The sequence below is a fragment of the Phacochoerus africanus genome, chromosome X, assembly GCF_016906955.1.
Source record: "Phacochoerus africanus isolate WHEZ1 chromosome X, ROS_Pafr_v1, whole genome shotgun sequence".
NCBI classification, from domain to species: Eukaryota; Metazoa; Chordata; class Mammalia; order Artiodactyla; family Suidae; genus Phacochoerus; species Phacochoerus africanus.
The window spans coordinates 59,914,337-59,934,876 of NC_062560.1; positions in this window are offsets into that span (position 1 = coordinate 59,914,337).

Here is a 20,540-nt window from a genome sequence, read left to right on the forward strand (position 1 = left end):
GGGCTAGGCAGGCTGAAGTGCAGGCACCAGGGCCATAAGTGGTGACTAGTGCGGGGCACACACGGGTGTCTACATGGGCATCTCAAACCCAGGGTCGACGTGTGGGAATGTGGACCCAACTTAGCCAGGCTTTCTCTCTCTTCAAGGGCCATCAGAAGGTGGGATTTTTACTTGAAGCCTCTAATGTGTCAGTGCCATCTCAAATCTTAAAAAACAAAAAGACCTCTGTGTAGCCTAAACAGGTCTGCAGTTAGGCCTGGGGGTTCGCAGTTTTCCACCTCTGTTTCAGCCTTTACTTCTAGTCTCCCCTCGTCCTCTCACCTCACTGCCTCCCCAGGCCAATCTTTCCACCCGAGGCGTGAAGGTGCTCAGGGAGAGCTGGGAGGCGGCAGACAGAGCCCTCCACCGCTGCCACCTTCTCACATACACGGGGGAGGGGAGAATGTGGGTTTGGAGGGAATCTGGTATCCTCTCTGAGCTGCTGAATTCCTCCGCAGAGAAAACCCAAGTCCCCCAACTCCCCCAGAAAGCAGCGGGAGTGCAGAGGGCTCTGGAGCCGAAGTGTATGAGCTCCAAGTCCAGCACCACCATCTTCTACTTGTGTGACTCAGCGCAAGTTCCTTGACTTCTTTGAGCCTGAGTGTCCTCATCCAGCAAAAGGGTTATTGTGAGAGCTAGATGATGGACAGCAAGCCCTCTGCACACCAGCTGGCATGAAAGAGCCACTCAAATATTGATCGTTATTATTGCCATCGGTCACCCGGTCTTTCTTCTCTTTCCTTCACCTCTACCTAAAACAGTCACCAAGTTCTGTCAATTCTCCCTGTCAAATATGTGTTAAGTCCTTTCCCTCCTTCCCACCCCCTCCCACTCAGCCACTTCCGCCCTGAGCAGCTCTTGCCTGAGCTACTATGATACCTGCCAACTAATCTCTTGTTCAATACTATGATTCCGATCCGTCTTCCCCGGCACAGCGCACTTCGGCACTTAGGAGGCACTCCATAAATATTCTGTGAAAGAACTGCTGCAGTTAAGCACATATCTAATCTTCCCGAAGGGAACATATTACACCCATGATCAAAAACATCAGATGGCTCCACAGTGCCTGTAGAATCGAATGTAAACTTCTTAGCGTGACTTTCAAGGCTCTTTGGATTCTGATCTCATCCTACCAGTCTGATGCTATCGAGCACTCGTGTCCCGGCCAACTCTCACTGAATGAGCTCTGCCCTCTCTCACCTCCTACCCTTTGCTCGCATGCTTTCTTCTTCCCCGGGATGTCCTGTCTTCATCTCTGCCCATCACTGCCTTAGCTAGCTTGCAAAGTCCAGCTCAAATGCCATCTCTGCTATAAAGACTTCCACATTCCCCCTCTCCCAAGCTGAAAACGCTCTCGTCCTCTTCTGTACTTCGGGAACACTTTGTACCTCATTCATGGTACTTATCACATCCTGCCTATATTGGACTTCTTCATTCACTCAAAACATAGCTATGAGCAATGACTCTAAGTCTAGCACCATGCCAAGTGCTGGCAATACAGCAGTAAAAGATAGACATGTTATTGGAGTTCTCTTATGGCACAGTGGGTTAAGGATCTGGCATTGTCATTGCAGCAACCTGGGTTACTGCCGTGGCGTGGGTTTGATCCCTGGCCCAGGAACTTCCACATGCCACGAGTTCCACCAAAAAAACCAAAGAACAACAACAAAAATAAACCCATGATATCATGGGTTTGGAAACCATAATATGCTTACTATAACATTCAAGTTTTTCTGTCACCACATGTTCATGAGGGAGCCAGGCTGTCTTGGACTTGAGCATAGGAAAGAGAGGCAAGGGAAGCTATACACCCACAGTGCTAACTAAGCGAGTGAAAGGCACAAATGGCTTTGTCACCCTAGGAAGTGACCCTACCAGCCACACCAGTGAAAGGGCAGGGGAAGTTGCCCTTTGACTCCTGGATTTTGCCTTGCAGCTACTCCTCTGAGTGACCCCCTTTCCCTGGACCCAGGCCCTGGTGTTCTCCCTTCAGGGCAGTCCGACTGCAGCCAGCCTGTTTCTGCCAGCTTCAGCATGTGCAGGAGGGGTGGCGCCAGTGTCTCACACCCTTAGCCCATGTCACCAAATCACCTGGAGAGTTTTTGCTCTGGTCCCACCAGCAGAGATTCAGATTAAATTAGTCTAGGTTGGGGTCCCAGATCAGTATTGTTTAACAAACTCCACAGGAGGTTCTAATGCGCAGCCAGGCTTGCCAATCGCAGGATGAAGAGATGGCTAGGGCTACATGAAGTCCTTGTTATTCTCCAATATGTAATACTAGAAAAGGCCACTTACAATGAGTCCATTTGTAGTGGGGACCAACGTTTCACAGGAGAGTGGGGGAAAAGAGGGAAAGGGCTTAACTGGGGCTTCATCTTGGAAAATAAATTTGAAAATGTGGAAAATATTTTTGTTTAAATTGAAAATGTGTAAATAATTGCAAATATGCACTAATTCTTAGCATGAACAAAGAATGAGTCAAGCATGTGGTGATAACGATTTTCCTAACTCAAGTGCATGACAACACAATATTGACTTTTGCCACATGATCATACACAGAGTTTTGTTTTGTTTTTCCAAAATTAGAGAGCTTCTTCAATTATCCCAAGGACCTCCTGTAATCCTTTGAGAGTCGAGAGTCAGTCGAATCATTCTCTTTGAAACCTTGATCCTGTCATTACCCAGGTCAATTTTCTCTTTTGCCAGTGGTAACTGGTCTATCTCTGCCAAATCCCATTTATCAAGGACTTTACATCACATTAGAGATAGTCTTCTACATCACTTTCATTAACTTCATGAAACCCTGAATCCTTTTCAAGACCTGCAGTTTCACTCTGAAATTTATTTGTATTGCATAATAACATAAAACTAGCAATCAACAAAAGGCTGGAAAAGACCTTAGCATAATGAGTATGGATCAACAGTATTAGGGTGTGAAATGGAGGGGGAGGGACTTATATGTAGAACTCAAAATAGTGAATATTTTGTGCTATGACAACTTTGCCTTTCATAAAGTCTCTTTTCCTTTTTGGGTTTTTAATCTGCTTACCTCTAAAATGAAGGGATAGGGAGTTCCCTTGCGGCACAGCAGATTAAGGACCAGTGTTGTCACTGCAGCGGCTTGAGTCGCTGCTGTGGCCTGGGTTTGATCCCCGGCCTGGAAACTTCCACAAGCATCAGGGGTGGCCAAACCAATAAAATAAAATAAAATTTAAATTAAATAAAGGGATAGGGTTAGATGTTGTTATAAAGATTAAAGAAACAAAACAAAGTATATATACGTGGTAGCATTGAGCACAATTCCTGGCAGAGAGGAGGAACTCATAATTCTTGCTTTTCCTTCCTTTTAAAAACATTCTTAGCTTCTTTTAGAAGATGCTGAGAGAAAAAGAAGTTGAAAAGGAGAAACATGTCAGAATAACTAGAAAGGAGACCCAGAACTCCTGCCCCAGGCCAAAGTTTCTATCTTATTCTCATTCCCTCCTGTCACATTCTCTGCAGAGGGTCACAGAGATCTAGTCACCATACACTGAGCACCTCTTAGACTAGCTGTTTAAGGCAATAGTGTAGGACTCCAAAGATCATCTAGGCAGGGAATCTTCCCTCAACAAGCTCCTGGGTTTGTGGGGAAGAAAACACATGAAGAGAAATCACTCAAAAATACCACTAGAAAAAAAGAATAGTATGTTTATTGGTACTCCCTGGTGGCTCAGCGGGTCAATGATATGGCATTGTCATGGCTGTGGCTCAGGTCACTGCTGTGGTGTGGGTTCAATCCCTAGCCTTGGAACTTCCACATGCCACAGGTGTGGTCCAAAAATTTTAAAAATAAGGTACTGAACAATAAAAGGACTACAGAAAAAAAAAAAACAACAACTCTAGAATCTGATAATTTCTCCCACCTCCTTTGTCAATACTTAGACCAAGCCACCATCAACTCTCTTCTGAACCATTGCAATGGCTTTCTAACTGGCCTCCCTACTTCCAATTCTGCACCACACACACACACACACACACACACACACAGAGTCCACTCGAAATGATCTTTTAAATATGCAAATCAGATCATGTCTTTCCCCTGCTAAAACCTTCCAATAGCTTCCCATCTTAACTGGAATAAAATCCGAACTCCTTACTGTGGCCCACAGGGCCCTACATGACCTGTCACTTGCCTACCTCCAATCACCCAGTACACTCCCTTCACTATCCTTGAGCCACTCTGCCTTATTTCTTCTCCTCTAATCCACTCAGCTTGTTCCTGTTTCAAGACTTTTCTATGCGCCTTTCCTTGGCCTGAAATGTTCCTCCCCTAGATTTTTGCAAGGCTGACTCCTTATTACCAGATCTCAGCTCACTGGTCACTTTCTCAGAAAGTCCTTTCCTGACTCTTCTAGGTATGGTAGTGCCCTTCTTACCCCCAGATACTCTATCATACCATCTTGCTTTAATATGATCTAGTTCCAGTAACTATTTGAAATGATCTTGTTTATACACCGGCTCATTGCCTCTCTCTTCATTTGAATGGAAGCTCTGAGTAGACAAGGATCTTGTCGGCTCCCTATCTCTCCAGTGCCTTAGTAAAGGTTCATTAAGTGAATGGAGGTAGATGCCAGTGAGTGGTCCATTTGGGCAGGGCTGGGTGGTGGTAGGTTGTGTAGAGTGGGTGGCAAGAGATGGAGCGTGAAAGACAGCCTGAGGTCAAAACATGGACGGTCTTAAAGATCAAGCTAGGCAATTTGAGCTTTATACCGAGGCCCATGGAGAGCAAAGGAAGATTGTTGAGCTTAAGAGAAATATTATCAGGAGTTCCCCTCGTGGCGCAGTGGTTAACGAATCCGACTAGGAACCATGAGGTTGCGGGTTCGGTCCCTGCCCTTGCTCAGTGGGTTAACGATCCGGCGTTGCCGTGAGCTGTGGTGTAGGTTGCAGACGCGGCTCGGATCCCGCGTTGCTGTGGCTCTGGCGTAGGCTGGTGGCTACAGCTCCGATTCAACCCCTAACCTGGGAACCTCCATATGCCGCGGGAGCGGCCCAAGAAACAGCAACAACAACAACAACAACAAAAAGAGAAATATTATCAGCTGACCAGGAGGAAGATTCATCTACTGCCACGTGCCGGCTGGATTGGTGGGCAAAGTGAACAGACGATGTGGTTTGAGTCCATCAACCACTAGGCACCCCACCTTGGCGCTCGCTCCCCTCCAGGGCCTCCTCCGGGGCCCTGGTCCACTCAGCGCCCCCACTCTTCTGGGGCCACGCAAGAGCCCTGACTGACGTTCCCCGTCACCGGCCGCTGGGTGGCGCTGTGGCTCCTCCTACCCGGGCGGGAGGCTCCAGGGAGGCGGAGGCGCAACAGCCGAACCGGGCCTGGCGCTGGGGTCCGCAGGCGCCTGCCGAGCGGACTTTGCCTAGTCCGCCTCGTTCTCCCTCCTCCGCGCTGCCCCGCGTCCAGGCCCGTCCCGCCCCCCAGCCCCACCCCCACCCCCACCCCCACTCCAGCCCGCCAGCCCGCTTTCCTCCGCCTCTGAAGCTCCTTGGCTTTCCGACCCGCCAGGCCAAAGTGGGGCCACAGACGGGGGCTCAGGCGGGGCACAGGGGCGGCTGGAACCCGGGGCCCCCCTCCCTTTTAAGCCCATTCGGGCTTCTGGCCTTCCCGGACCCCAGGGACAAGACAGACAGCTCCTGCGGCCGCCGCCTTGAGCCGCCTGGCCACCCGGTCCAGCCAGGCCTGAAGTAAAGACATGTCAGGGATGCAGGGACTTTTGATGGAAAGGGGCCCGAGCCAATAAGAGGCCAATTCCCCGTTTGTGTTAACAGCCCTGCTTTTCCTCTAGGCTCCTGGTTTGGTCCCTTCAACACCCTACTGTTGGCCCAGATATCCTTTATCTATCTCTGTGTATATTTTATTTCCTAAACGGATCTCCATCCTCACTGCTATTGTCTGCCCAGTTCTTCACTACCTCCCAGCAGGCCCCTCGGCCTCCAGCCTCCTGCCCTTGCAGCCCTTGCACAGGCCCAGGAGGCTCCTGGAGCACGGGCCTGGCATCCTGCCCCTGTAATGGCTCCCATTGCTTGGAAAAATTGAAAGCTGGCGTTCAAGACCCTCCACGCTGACCTCACTATCTTGGCCTCTCCTCAACCCACCCCTGGTAGGCTGCCCTGTGTAGGAAAGGAGCTAGAAGGGGAACTGAACACAGTGGGAGGTTCTGTGGGCCTCTGTACAGGGCTCCAGGCATCTGTTTGAATAGCTTTTAACTTATGATCACACTGTCACAACTGGAGAGATGCAGAGAACACAGCACCTGCCACACCTAGAGCATGGGAGCACATCCATGTTTATTCCTTTGTCTCCCCTGTCCCCTGGATCTTTTCTGCTCTCCTGCCATGGCCCCATCCCCCTTCCCATCCATGCTGCTCACTCCCTTCTGACCCTTCTACTGGTCCATGAGGCTTTTTCTCAACAAGGACACACCATCCTCTCACAAAGTGGTTGATGAAATGCATGACTGGTTTCTCAGTGATGTTGAGTCTCACTTTCAGCAGTTTCTTTCTTGATATTCCCAGACGCTAAGATTATAGGTAGCTCTTCCCAGGGAAAGGTTGGAGACTCCTATATTGAATTTAGCCTACTTGAACCTGGCACATAAACCTGGGAATTAACACAGAAAAGCACACAAGTGAACAGGAAAATTGGCAAAGGCAGATGTGTTGGCAAACAAAGCACTGATGGTTAATTTCAGGCTTCCCTGCACCCTGGAAATCTGTGCCCAGAGTTAGATATGGCTCATTCATGATCTTAGAAGTGGCCTAAGAGACCAAAGAGCTTGGGATCAAAAAAATGACCCTGAGAAGTGTGGGATGACAGGATACAACTCATCTTCCCTGGCTCCATCTCAGGGTAGCTTTCCTAGGGAAATGACAGCTTCCTGTCCCCCCAACAAGCTCTACTGCTAAGAATATCCTCTTGCATTTGTACTGCACATGTACACACAGGGTCTTGTGCTCCTCACAATAACCCTGTGCAATTGAGATTATCAGTTTGCATTTACAAATGAAGAAACCGAGGCTCAGAGGGGCTGAAAGTCCCTGGCCTCGCTCAGTGGGTTAAAGATCCAGTGTTGCTGTGAGCTGTGGTGTAGGGCATAGATGCCGCTCAGATCCAGCACTGCTGTGGCTGTGCTCTAAGCTGGCAGTTGTAGCTCTGATTTGACCCTAGCCTGGGAACCTCCCTAGTGCCACAGGTGTGGCCCTAAAAAGAAAAACAAAAAGCTGAGGTCTCCATCCAGAGGCTTCCAAAGCCATTTTGTTTGACTTGGCGGTGTTGGTCTGTGCAGTGCTTAAACTTGACTTCAGTTTCCTCAATAAGAGGTTTTTTAAGAGTGTTGAGGAGTTCCCATTGTGGCGCAGTGGAAACGAATCCGACTAGGAACTATGAGGTTACGGGTTCGATCCCTGGCCTCGCTCAGTGGGTTAAGGATCCGGCGTTGCTGTTATCTGTGCTGTAGGTCGAAGACACAGCTCGGATCTGGCATTTCTGTGGCTCTGGTGTAGGCTGGCAGCAACAGCTCTGATTAGACCCCTAGCCTGGGATCCTCCATATGCCATGGGTGTGGCCCTAAAAAAAGAGAGAAGACTAATAATAATAAAAGAGTGCTGAAAGTTCAGTAAGAGTATAGTCATGAAGAACATGGCCCAGGTTTACATCCTGACTCTGCCACTTGTTCTGTATTACTCTGGGAAGGTTACTTAAACTCTCTGTGCCTCGCTTTGCTCATCTGTGAAATGGAGATAAACAACAGTCTTCTACCTCACAGCATCAGCGAATTTTGAGTTAGGATGTCTAAAGCACTTTGAACAGTGCCTGGCATCTAGTAAGCACTGTATGCATCCTTGCTATTGCTATTACTATTTTATTGTATATAAATTGGGGAGAGTTCAGATAAAATTCATATTTCTATCTTCTTAAAAATTCAGCAGTTCTCCCCATAGACGTAGAAAACACATTTACCAATGGGGAAAGCAGGGGGAGGGGTAAATTAGGACTTTGAGCTTAACATACACACACCGTAATATATAAAATAGATAACCAGCAAGGACCTACTGTAAAACACAGGGAACTCTACTGCATATCTTATAATAACCTATGAGGGAAGGGAATCCGAAAAAGAGTACATATATATATATATTTTTTTTTAACTGAATTACATTGCTGTACACCTGAAACTAACACAACACTGTAAATCAATTATACTTCAATTTAAAAAAAGAAATTCAGCAGTTCTGATAGTACTGGGCCCCCATTGCCTGCTGAAACTGGAATCTTCCCTTCTTACATGGAAGGCACTTGCTCCTGCTTAGCCCCAGCTCAGCCCCACCCCCACAATTCCCCCTTTGGTCTGTGACACTGAAGGTAGGTGTCTATTGCCATTTATCCTTCATTGTCTGCCCAGTTTCTAAAACAAATCCAGGCCTTTGCCCACCATCTTTTTTTTTTTTTTTTTTTTTAGCTTTTTAGGGCCACACCCACAGCATATGGAGGTTCCTAGGCTAAGGGTCGAATCAGGGCTGTAGCCTATCACACAGCCACAGCAACTAGGGATCCGAGCCGCACCTGCAACCCACACCACAGCTCACAGCAACACTGGATGCTTAACTCATTGAGCGAGGCCAGGAATCGAACCCACATCCTCATGGATACTAGTGGGATTCGTTTCCACTGAGCCACGACAGGAACTCCCATGCCCACCGTCTTCTTGATGTCCCACATTGGCAATTAGTGGCACTGGTTTGTAGGTCAAGAAAAGCAGCAAAGTGGTAGAAGGAGATTTGTGTAGGCCACGACATTCTAGAGCATTCGCTCCTGCGGCCTCACAGTTGGGTTTAAAATCTGGCTCTGTGGAGTTCCCATCGTGGCACAGCAGAAACAAATCTGACAATGAACCATGAGATTTCAGGTTTGATCCCTGGCCTTGCTCAGTGGGTCAAGGATCCAGCATTGCCATGAGCTGTGGTGTAGGTTGCAGATGCGGCTCAGATCCCATGTTGCTGTGGCTCTGGTGTAGGCTGGAAGCTATAGCTCTGATTTGACTCCTAGCCTGGGAACTTCCATATGCCATGGGTGCAGCCCTAAAAAGCAAAAAAAAAATAAAATAAAATCTGGCTCTAGGACTCTGCTATAAGATGTACCCACACCTCTGCCAAATTAGGTATATTCAAAAATAGTTACTGCAGCATTGTGAATAATAGAAATGATTATAAGGAGCCCACCTGTCATCAAAGAATTGGTTAAATAAGTTTCGATGAGTACATACAGTAGAATACTATGGAGCCATTAAAAAGAACATGAAGAGTAGTATGGACTGAATGCTTCTGTTTCTGTGGGAGGGGTATGCAAAATAGAAAGATATGTATTTGCTTGCATTTGTATAGGATGGCTCTGGAAGGATATATGCATATGGTCTAGGCATAAAATATCCCTGGAATATTTTATCCAGATCAAGAAACTGGTGACCATGGTTGTCTTTGGGGAAAGGAATTTGGGAACTGGGCAAGGAGAGAGACACAATTTTTTTCACTATACACCTTTGTATTCCTTTTGAATATACACCATGAAGCTAATAAAAATATATATATCTCATTCTAAGAAATTCTGCAGTAGATACAGAAGGAAAAACAACAACAGACAAACAATAACTCCAAAGTCTCTCAAAAGACAACCTGAAATCAAGGACAGCTGCATAAGAAACAATCTGGCACCTCTAGTTCCCAAACCCTTGCTTAGTAAACTGCTTGACCACTTCACTACCATAGTCACCATTCCACCTCCAAGTGTACTTAAGTCGGTTTCTTTTCTTTTTATGGCCACACATGCGGCATATGGAAGTTCCCAGGCTAGGGGTCAAAATGGAGCAGCAGCTGCCGGCCTGCACCACAGCCACAGCAACTCCAGATCCAAGCTGCATCTGCAAACTAGGCCACAGCTTGCAGCAACACCAGATCCTTAACCAATTGAGCAAGGCCAGGGATCAAACCCACATCCTCAGGGAGACAATGTCAGGTTCTTAACCCAGTGAGCCACAGTGGGAACTCCCTTGTTTCACTCTGCTCCTTCCTGCCCAGGCCACCTCTTCTACACTGGTTGGCTTGGCTTTACTCAACCTCTCCATAGTCCAGGTTTGGGTGGCCTCCTTGGCACCTAGAAGTGCAGCTTTCTGGGGATTTGGGCTAAAGTGGAAAGGGCTTGGCAAGAGCCATGCACCAGAAGACCAGAACTTAAATACTCCTCCTCCAAAAGTGCTTCTCCCAAAGTGCTTCTCCCAGTCATCTGGGAGGGCAGTCCAAACTGGACAGAGCACCTGCATCTGAGTAGGGCAGTCTCCCAACCGAAGCCCCCCTCCTTTACCTAACCAAACTTCCCCAATTCAATCCAACAGACTTCTTTCTTTTACCTTTTTGTTTTTTAAAATTCAGTGTGAAGCCTGGGCCGGGTATAAAAATCTAAAGGTACTAGGGACACAGGGTAAAGGCAACAGCATTTGCCTTTTAGAGACTCACAGTCTAGATTCTGAAAAAAGTCTGAGTTGGAAGGCATCTGAGGAGATAACTGAAGTGATGGATTTCGCCCAGAGTTGTGTGGGGACCTAAGGCTTTACAGAGAAGCTTCAGGTGTTCTGCAAACATTGGATGTGTTGGCAGAATCAGACAGCAACCAAGAACCATAAGCCTTTGCCACAGCTGTGACATAGGTTGCAGCTGCAGCTTGGATTTGATCCCTGGTCCCAGGAACTTCCATGTGCCATGGGTACAGCTGAAAAAAAAAACCATTAATTTGATCAAAATCGCCCATTATTCCAGTTTGATTCACTTTATGCTAAGGTAAATTATGTAAATTTGAATTCAATAAACACTTTTCTATTTAAAAGCACTGCTTTTATCTGTTTTATATAGTAGGGTGCTGTGCAAAAGTTCATGAAAAGAGGGAGGGTTCAGCTGCTTTATTATTTTATTTTATTTTTGTATTATTATTTTTCTTTTTGGTCACACACATGGCATGTGGTAGTTCCCAGGCCAGGGATCAAACCCACACCACGGCAGTGACCCAAGCCACACTAGTGATGACACTGGATCCTTAACCCACTAGGCCACCGGGGAACACCCCAGCTGCTTTAAAAAGTTCTCCTTGTTTGACAGAAAAGGAAACAGACCCAAAGAAAGGAAAAGACACACAGTCACACAGTCTGGTCCAGAAGCAAGGCCCCCTGCCTGCTAGGCTGTGCCAACTATACCTCTAAAATATTGAATATAGAATATGAATTAAGAAATGAGGTGGTTAGAGGCATCCTTCCCTGTGGAATCTTTTTTGGCAGGGGGCGGGGGGAGGCGCCCAGAGGCATATGGAATTCCCAGTCCAAGGATCAGATCCAAGCTGCAGTTGTGCCCTATGCCACAGATGCAACACCAGATCCCTTAAACCACTGTGCCAGGCCAGGGATCAAACCTGTGTCCTGGTGCTGCAGAAATGCCACTGATCCTGGTTGCACCATAGCAGGAACTCCTCCCTATGGGATCTTAACATGTCTGGAACAAGTATCCCTGAATATTTTGGAGCTTAACCAGCCCAGCAAACCACCATTTCTCCATCATATGACTTTCTTATGGGGTCTGAGGGTTCAGCAGGCTACATACAGGTCTAGGCTTTTTTCTGTCAGAGGCACCACCTTCTTGCTTGCTCTGTTTTCTGGGGCTTTCTGAGATTCCATCAAGCCAGGGCCTGGGCTAGGAAAGCTGAAAATTATTACTTGCTCAACATGGCTTGACTCCCAAAGGCTGGATCTGAGCTCTGAGCCTCTTGCCTACCATTCCTGGGGGCTCCCAGCCCTTGCCTTGTTCCTGCTCATTCCACCCCCTTCCTCCCAGGTACTGGACCCCTTCAATGCTCACTTGCTGGCAGATGTTCCTGTGGGCCCTCCCCCTTAGTCACCACTCCCCCTGAAACCACTATTGCTGCCCCAGACCTCCTGCCTTTTATCTTGCCCCAGAAGCTGAGCCCTCCGCTCCCTTAATTGTTGAGGTTGCTCTTTTCTGAACTCACTCCAATTGAGCTCCATAAATTGAAGATAATTGGACTGTCTCGCTCAGGTTATGAGCCCCTGGGGCAGTGTCTTCTGGGTCTGGTACAACCCTGCCCAGAAAGGGTGGGGGTCGAGGGAAGGGGCACAGAGGAGACCAGCCTATGGGTCTGCTCAGACCCCTGGGAAGAAGACAGAGGGTCATGGTACAGACATTCCTCCACCTGTTAAGCTTTGCAGCCTAGATCCCAGGTGCCCGCCCTAGTCCTCCCAGGCCAGTGACTGTTTGAGGGGTCAACCCTTCTCCACCAGTGATGCTGGCAGCAGCTGTCTGGTATATACAGTGGTTTTTCAAATACAATCCACTAAGTTCTAGGATTCTACATAAAGGACCCTCTTTTGGGGACACTTCAGTGAGTCACCAGTGAAGAGCTAGAAGCTTATAGGAGGAAACTCAGTCTGAGGAGAATTCTGGGCAACTTGCCCCTCTGTAGACATGCTCCATTCCATACAATAACATCATTCCAGGGAAGTTTATACTGCCACCTATCTTGGGCAGTGCTAGGACGGTTGACTTGGCCACATCCAAGGAATCCAGGGATATGGGGATTATTGTTGCTCTAAGAGGTGGTTATAGCAAAGATTGAGGGACTAAAACAATTATGTTTTGCTCCACACTCTGGACTCCCTCCCTACCCACCATCTCATGATATCTTCTTGTCATGGTACTATAGTGAGCCAAGACACATCCTGGAGCAGCTCTTTGGCTGTTCTTCCTGGACATTGGAGATGCTCTCTCTCCATCACCACCAGGGTCATTCACCACTGGCTCATCCCATTATTCTTGCTTCCCATTGTGTCAAAAGCTTCCATCACTGTCCACTAATAGAGCTGAAGACAGTAGACCCCCACCCACCCATCATACCCTCGGAGCCTGGCACAAAGCTAATGTCTGTTGAGTTAATGAATGTGAATGAATGAATTAATGCAGTGATTATGGTCTGAATTCTTCCATGCTTTATGCCTCACAGAATCTATCTCCTTCCTTTCCTTGTAGGTATAACATCATAGCATTCCCTCACGGGAAGGGACAGGGGAAGGTCATATTGTCTGTCCTCTTGCCTCCAGTTTGTATTTCATCCAAATGCTGTCAAGTGGAAGGTTTTCAGGACTTCCATAAAATGAGGCTGAAAGGGAAGCAGCTGGGCCGCAGTTGAAAGAGCACTCAAACTTGGAATCAGAAATCCTGTTGTGAGAACTCTTCTTGAACTTGCTAGCTAGAACCTAAATTGCAAGAGAGGAAATGAGGCTGGAAAGGAGGAATAGGCTTTGTATGTCACTTCAGAGAGAATTCGGATTTCCATCCATTCAACAAAACTTCACTGAATATCTGTTATGTCCCAGATACTATTATAAACGTTTTCCATTACTCCGTTAGGAGAAACTATCATCGAAGAGAAGACAGTAGACCAGGGGATACATTAGGAGGCTGTATCACTAGTTATGGTGAGATCTAAAGACCTGAATGATGAAGGTGGTAGCAATGGAGAGAATTAGATACATTGGAAAGCTATTTAGGAAGTAGATTTGATAGGACTTGATGATTAATTGGATGTAAGCACTGAGGGAGAGAGGACACTCTTGATAGTTACACTCAGGTTTCTTTTGTGAGAGACTTAGTGGGTAACAGTGTCACCAATAAAGGTGAGGAATTGTGGGCTATGGTTTGATGGTGTGATGGAAGAGAGGATTCAGGAGCTTGTTTGGGACATGTAGAATTCTAGAAGGAGGAAGAAGAGAGATCCAATAGACAGTTGGATATATAAGTCTAGAACTCAGCCAAGACACATGACTGGACTGAGAGTTTGGTCCTTGGTATGAAGCTATCTAGGGAGAAAGTATAAAGAGAGAAGCAATGAGGATTAAGGACAAGACCTTCAAATCTGCCAACTCCTTTTTTTAATGGTCACACCCACAGCATATGGGAGTTCCTGGGCCAGAAATTGAATCCTGGCTGCAGTTGTGACCTACACTGCAGCAGCAGCAATGCCATGTCCTTTAACACACTGCACGGCTGAAGATCGAACTTGTGGCCTCTAGCAACCCAAGCTGCTGCAGTCAGATTCCTAACCCACTGCATCACATCATGAACTCCCAAATCTGCCAACTTTTAAAATACATACCCAACACTATATATGGGGGGGGGGCAGGAATAAATTAGGAATTTAGGATTAACAGATACACACTACTGTATATAAAATAAGCAACAAGAACCTACTGCATATATCGCACAGGGAACTGTATTCAATATCTTGTAATAGCCTATGCTGGAAAGAATCCTAAAACGAAGATAGATACCTGATAGATAGATAGATAGATAGATAGATAGATAGATAGATAGATTATAGATTAAAAAGAGGGTAGATATATAGATAACTGAATCACTTTGCTGTACACCTGAAATTAACACAACATTGTAAATCAACTATACTTGAAAAAATAAAGACTAAGGATGATGCTGCAATGAAGTCTGAGAAGTGGTCAGAGAAGTAGGAGGTGAGCCATGTAGTGGAGAGTCATGAAAGCCAAGGTAGGTTTTCAAAAGGCAGAAATGGTTAGCACAGATGGTACAGAAAAGAGTTCCAGTCACAGAAAGATTGCATGTGTCTCTGAGGCTTCTGCCCTGACTGTTTCCCATGCAGTTAGTGGAGTAGCAGAAGCATGGTAGCTATGGTTTGAGTAGTAACTAAAAGGTGAGGAAATGTAGACAATGGGTGAGACCACACTTTCAAGAAGCTTAGCTGAGATCAAACACATGCAGATGGTAGCTGAAGGAAAAGACAAGCTCAAGAAAGAGTTTTTAGAAGATGAAATAGACTTGATTGTGTTGGGGGGGGTGTATGGTGTGTGTGTGTGTGTGTGTGTGTGTGTGTGTGGCAATTATCATGCCTCCTTCCTTATTGAAGGAAGGAGGCATGGTAATTGGATCCAGAACACAGAAAAAAGAATCAGCCTTGTGCAGGAAAAGGAACACCCCTCTCAGAGAGAAAGGAAGGAGAAAAGGACATCAGGAGATACAAACAAGCTTGTAGTTCTGAAAGGGGAGCTCTATTCAAAAAAAGGGGCAAAGGTTTCAAATTGTGGCCAAGAGAAATGGAAGAGAGAGATGAACAGAAATCGTGTAATCAACATTGTCCAGAAAACAAATAAAATTAAAATTCACACATTTGACTGACATTCAGTTTTTTTTCCTGAAATTTGGCAGAACAGAGGAGGCAGATTTTCTAATAGAATCAGGATTTGGGCTTTGTAAGGTAAGTGTAATAGATAGGTAAGAGAGTTTGGGTAGGGAAATTACAATGGTAAGGATGGTCAACCATAGAAGCCAAGATGTGTAGGCAAAGAACCAAGGATGGAGGATGGCTAACAAATTAGGAGAAAATGGTGGGGTCAAGGGTCTGAAGTTGTAATGAGATGGAAGAGGTACCAGAGCAAGGAAGTGTGAGAGCCAGAAGATTGTAATGGGACTCTTGGGATGACAGGATTCAGAGGTAACAAGATTCTAGGTGATACCAAGGTCAGGATATAAACCATGAAGTTGGTTTTCTGAAGTTCAGTGACAATGAAAGCCATTGGAACTGTGGATGTCGGGAGTGCCCACTGTGGCTCATCAGAAAGGAACCCGACTAGTATCCATGAGAATACGAGCTCAATTCCTGGCCTTGCTCAGTGGGTTAAGGATCCGGCATTGCCGTGAGCTGTGGTGTAGGTCGCAGATGTGGCTCAGATCTGGTGTTGCTGTGGCTCTGGCATAGGCCGGTGGCTACAGCTCCATTTCAACCCCTAGCCTGGGAACCTCCATATGCCATGGGTGCAGCCCTAGAAAAGACAAAAAAGAAAAAAAAGAAAAAAAATTATCTATGTGAAAGCCACATGCACAGACATTCAGATTCAATTGGTTTGAGTTGGTCCCAAGCATCAGTATTTTTTAAGTTTTCCAAGCAATTACAGATTGAGAACCACTAGGTTACAGAAATGGGTGGAACCATCAGCACGGATGTTGAAATCAGCCAGTGTGACAAGAGGAGTTGGAATGGGGAAGAAATATATAAGCCAGAGGGAATCACAATCCTATAAGAGCGTGGGAGAATGGATGACAGTAATGGTGGAGGGAGCAGAAGGTGATAATATCAGATGGGAAGAGTGTCGAAGGAGGAAGAGGTTTTACACAATAGTGGGGAGCAGTGGTCTGGAAGCAGCTGCAGGGATTTAGGCGATGCTGGCCCTACTTTGAGGCAATGTGCTGGTGGAATGTGAGAGAAGGCGCTGAGTTGTAGAGAAAGTACTGTGCCCACAAAGAGCCTGGTTTCAGGAGTTAGTGCAGGAGGTTCGGATGCACTCTGAGAAGAGGCTGAGAATGTAGGGAGTGGGTTGCTTACTTACTGTCTTTTTTTCTTTTTAGGGCTGCACCCACGGCCTATGGAAGTTCCCAGGCTAGGGGTCGAATCAGAGCTGTAGCTGCTGGCCTAAACCACAGTCACAGCAACACGGGATCTGGGTCACATCTGCAACCTACACCATAGCTCACGGCAACACCAGATCCCAACCCAATGATCAAGGCCAGGGATCGAACCCGTGTCCTCATGGATACTAGTCGAGTTTGTTAACCACTGAGCCATGACGGGCACTCCTGGTTGCTTAGAGTGGCACTTCCAGAGCACACGTTGAAATCGGAGCTTCCACACTGCTTAGCTCCAGGGATGCCATTCACACTGGGAATGTTGGACCTGGTAAGGAACAAAGTCCGGAGCAGTATGGAAGTAAGAGAATAAAATAATATTTGTGACCAGATGAGACTTCTGTGCTTCCTTCTCACTCTTCTTGCTTTAACTTTGTTTGTTTGTTGTTTTTGCTTCATGAAGGACCAATTAACAAAGAGGTTTTGGAAGCCACTCATTTCAGGGGAGGGGGCTCTTCTAATGGCCTTCCCCTTACATTTCTCAATTCACTTTTTTCCTGTATTTTTCTCAACCTCCTTGACTGCCATTTACTCCTTACAATTTCCTGGTGGGCCTTAGCTTGAAAGAACACCACTGTGATCTGATTTCACCATGTCACCTTCCATTCAAAGGTCGGAGAGTCAAATCAGTTGCTCTATGGTGCTGGCTGGCTTGCAGTTTGAGAGGCTATTGGAGTCTTTTACTGCAAGGCTCCAATGGGGCATTCTCTTCTGCGAATATGATTTTTTCAGGCAGAAGAGATGTGGCATATGTCTCCAAGGGAAGTGCAGAGGGACAAAGGAGTTCCATGGCTAAAAGAAGTCACAGCTAAAAGAAGTTTCACCTTTGGGCCCCAAACACTGCTTATTAGCTGAAAAGAACACTTATTAGCTGAGACACAGAATACTGACTCTAGTAAAGGATAGAAAATAGATTACAAGAGAGAGGGAATTTCCTACATTAATTGGACCTAGGAAAAGCTTCTGCTCTGATCTGACTAATCTGGGCTCTATTTTCAAAGAAAAGGCTCACATAATAGTGGTCCTCCCCCCACCCCATGCTTCACGCCACTCTGTCATTAGCTGTTTAGTACAGAGCGAAAGCACCCGGTCCTAACTCTGTGAAGGAACAGCCAGATCATATTTTGCTTGGGGCTTGGCATTCACACATGCACCCATATCTACCTTCAGTTCCCTATAGAATTTTTCCAAACCAGCCAATTGTCACCTAGACAAGACATTAAAGCTAGGTAGTCTTTATCAAACTCAGAGAATGAAAAAAATGGGTGTGAATGGATGTTCCCAGCATGTGACAGATAGAATTCTAGGATGCCCCCACCCCAATAATCCACACCCTCATATAACCCACCTCTCCTTGAGTGTGGGTGGGAACATTAAATATGATAGGATGTACTATTATATTTTAAAAATTATGTTTCATATGTAATTAAGATCCATAATCAACTCAAAGTTGACTTTAGGTTAAACAAAAAGGAGATTATTCTCCTCTTGGTGACTGAAATGAGTAAGCCCTTAAAAGAGACAAGAAGTGTTTTCAACAAATGGCATTGCTGCATTTCGATGTCCACGGGCAAAAAAATTAAACTTGACATAAACTTCGTACCTTATATAAAAATTAACTCAGGTCTTTTGCCCATTTTTCCATTGATTGATTGGCTTTTTTGCTGTTGGGTTGTATAAGTTGTTTACATATTCTAGAGATTAAGCCCTTGTCCGTTGCATCATTCGAAACTATTTTCTCCCATTCTGGAAGTTGTCTTTTTGTTTTCTTTTGGGTTTCCTTTGCTGTGCAAAAGCTTTTCAGTTTGATGAGGTCCCATGTGTTTATTTTTGCTCTAATTTCTATTGCTTTGGGAGACTGACCTGAGAAAATATTCGTGATGTTGATGTCAGAGAGTGTTTTGCCTATGTTTTCTTCTAGGAGTTTGATGGTGTCCTGTCGTATATTTAAGTCTTTCAGCCATTTGGAGTTTATTTTGGTGCATGGTGTGAGGGTGTGTTCTAGTTTCATTGCTTTGCATGCAGCTGTCCAGCTTTCCCAGCAATGCTTGCTGAATAGACTTTCATTTTCCCATTTTATGTTCTTGCCTCCCTTGTCAAAGATTGATGGACCATGGGTGTCTGGGTTTATTTCCAGGTTCTCTATTCTGTTCCATTGGTCTGCCTGTCTGTTTTGATACCAGTACCACACTGTTTTGATGACTGTGGCTTTGTAGTATTTCTTGAAGTCTGAGAGATTTATGCCTCCTGCTTGGTTTTTGTTTCTCAGGATTGCTTTGGTGATTCTGGGTCTTTTGTGGTTCCATCTAAATGTTTGGATTGTTTGTTCTAGTTCTGTGAAAAATGTCCTGGGTAATCTGATAGGGATTGCATTGAATCTGTAGATTGCTTTGGGTAGTATGGCCATTTTTACAATATTGATTTTTCCAATCCAGGGACATGGAATATCTTTCCATTTCTTTACATCTTCTTTGATTTCTTTGATGAAAGTTTTATAGTTCTCGGCATATAGGTCCTTTATCTCCTTGGTCAGGTGTAATCCGAGGTATTTGATTTTGTGAGGTGCAATTTTAAAAGGTATCGTATTTTGGTATTCCTTTTCTAATATTTCATTGCTGGTATACAGAAATGCAACTGACTTCTGAATGTTAATCTTATATCCTGCTACTTTGCTGAATTTATTAATCAGTTCAAGTAGTTTTGGGGTTGAGTCCTTAGGGTTTTCTATGTATAGTATCATGTCATCTGCATACAGTGACAGTTTGATCTCTTCTCTCCCTATATGGATGCCTTTTATTTCATTTGTTTGTCTAATTGCTGTGGCTAGGACTTCCAAAACTATGTTTAAGAGCAGTGGTGAGAGTGGGAAAAATGGGCAAAAGACCTGAATAGACATTTCTCCAAAGAAGATATACAGATGGCCAACAAACACATGAAAAAATGCTCAACATCGTTGATTATAAGAGAAATGCAAATCAAAACTACCATGAGATACCACCTCACACCATTCAGAATGGCCATCAATAATAAATCCACAAATAACAAGTGCTGGAGGGGGTGTGGAGAAAAGGGAACCCTCCTGCACTGTTGGTCGGACTGTAAACTGGTACAGCCACTATGGAAAACACTTTGGAGATATCTTAGAAATCTATACATAGAACTTCCATATGACCCCGCAATCCCACTCTTGGGCATCTATCCGGACAAAACTCTACTTAAAAGAGACACGTGCACCCGCATGTTCATTGCAGCACTATTCACAATAGCCAGGACATGGAAACAACCCAAATGTCCATCGACAGATGATTGGATTCGGAAGAGGTGGTATATATACACAATGGAATACTACTCAGCCATAAAAAAGAATGACATCATGCCATTTGTAGCAACATGAATGGAACTGGAGACTCTCATACTGAGTGAAATGAGCCAGAAAGACAAAGACAAATACCATATGATATCACTTATAACTGGAAATCTAATATCCAGCACAAATGAACATCTCCTCAGAAAAGAAAATCATGGACTTGGAAAAGAGACTTGTGGCTGCCTGATGGGAGGGGGAGGGGGAGGGAGGGGGAGGGATCGGGAGCTTGGGCTTATCAGACACAACTTAGAATAGATTTACAAGGAGATCCTGCTGAATAGCATTGAGAACTTTGTCTAGATACTCATGTTGCAACAGAAGAAAGGGTGGGGGGAAAAAATGTAATTGTAATGTATACATGTAAGGATAACCTGACCCCCTTGCTGTACAGTGGGAAAATAAAAAAATTTTTTAAAAAAAAGTGTAACCATTCCAGGCAGGAAGGAAAGATAGGTCATCCCTACTGGTTCCCTGACTTAACAAATAAAGTCCATTCAAAATGTGAAAAAAAAAAAATTAACCCAAAGTGGATTTAAATATAAAATGT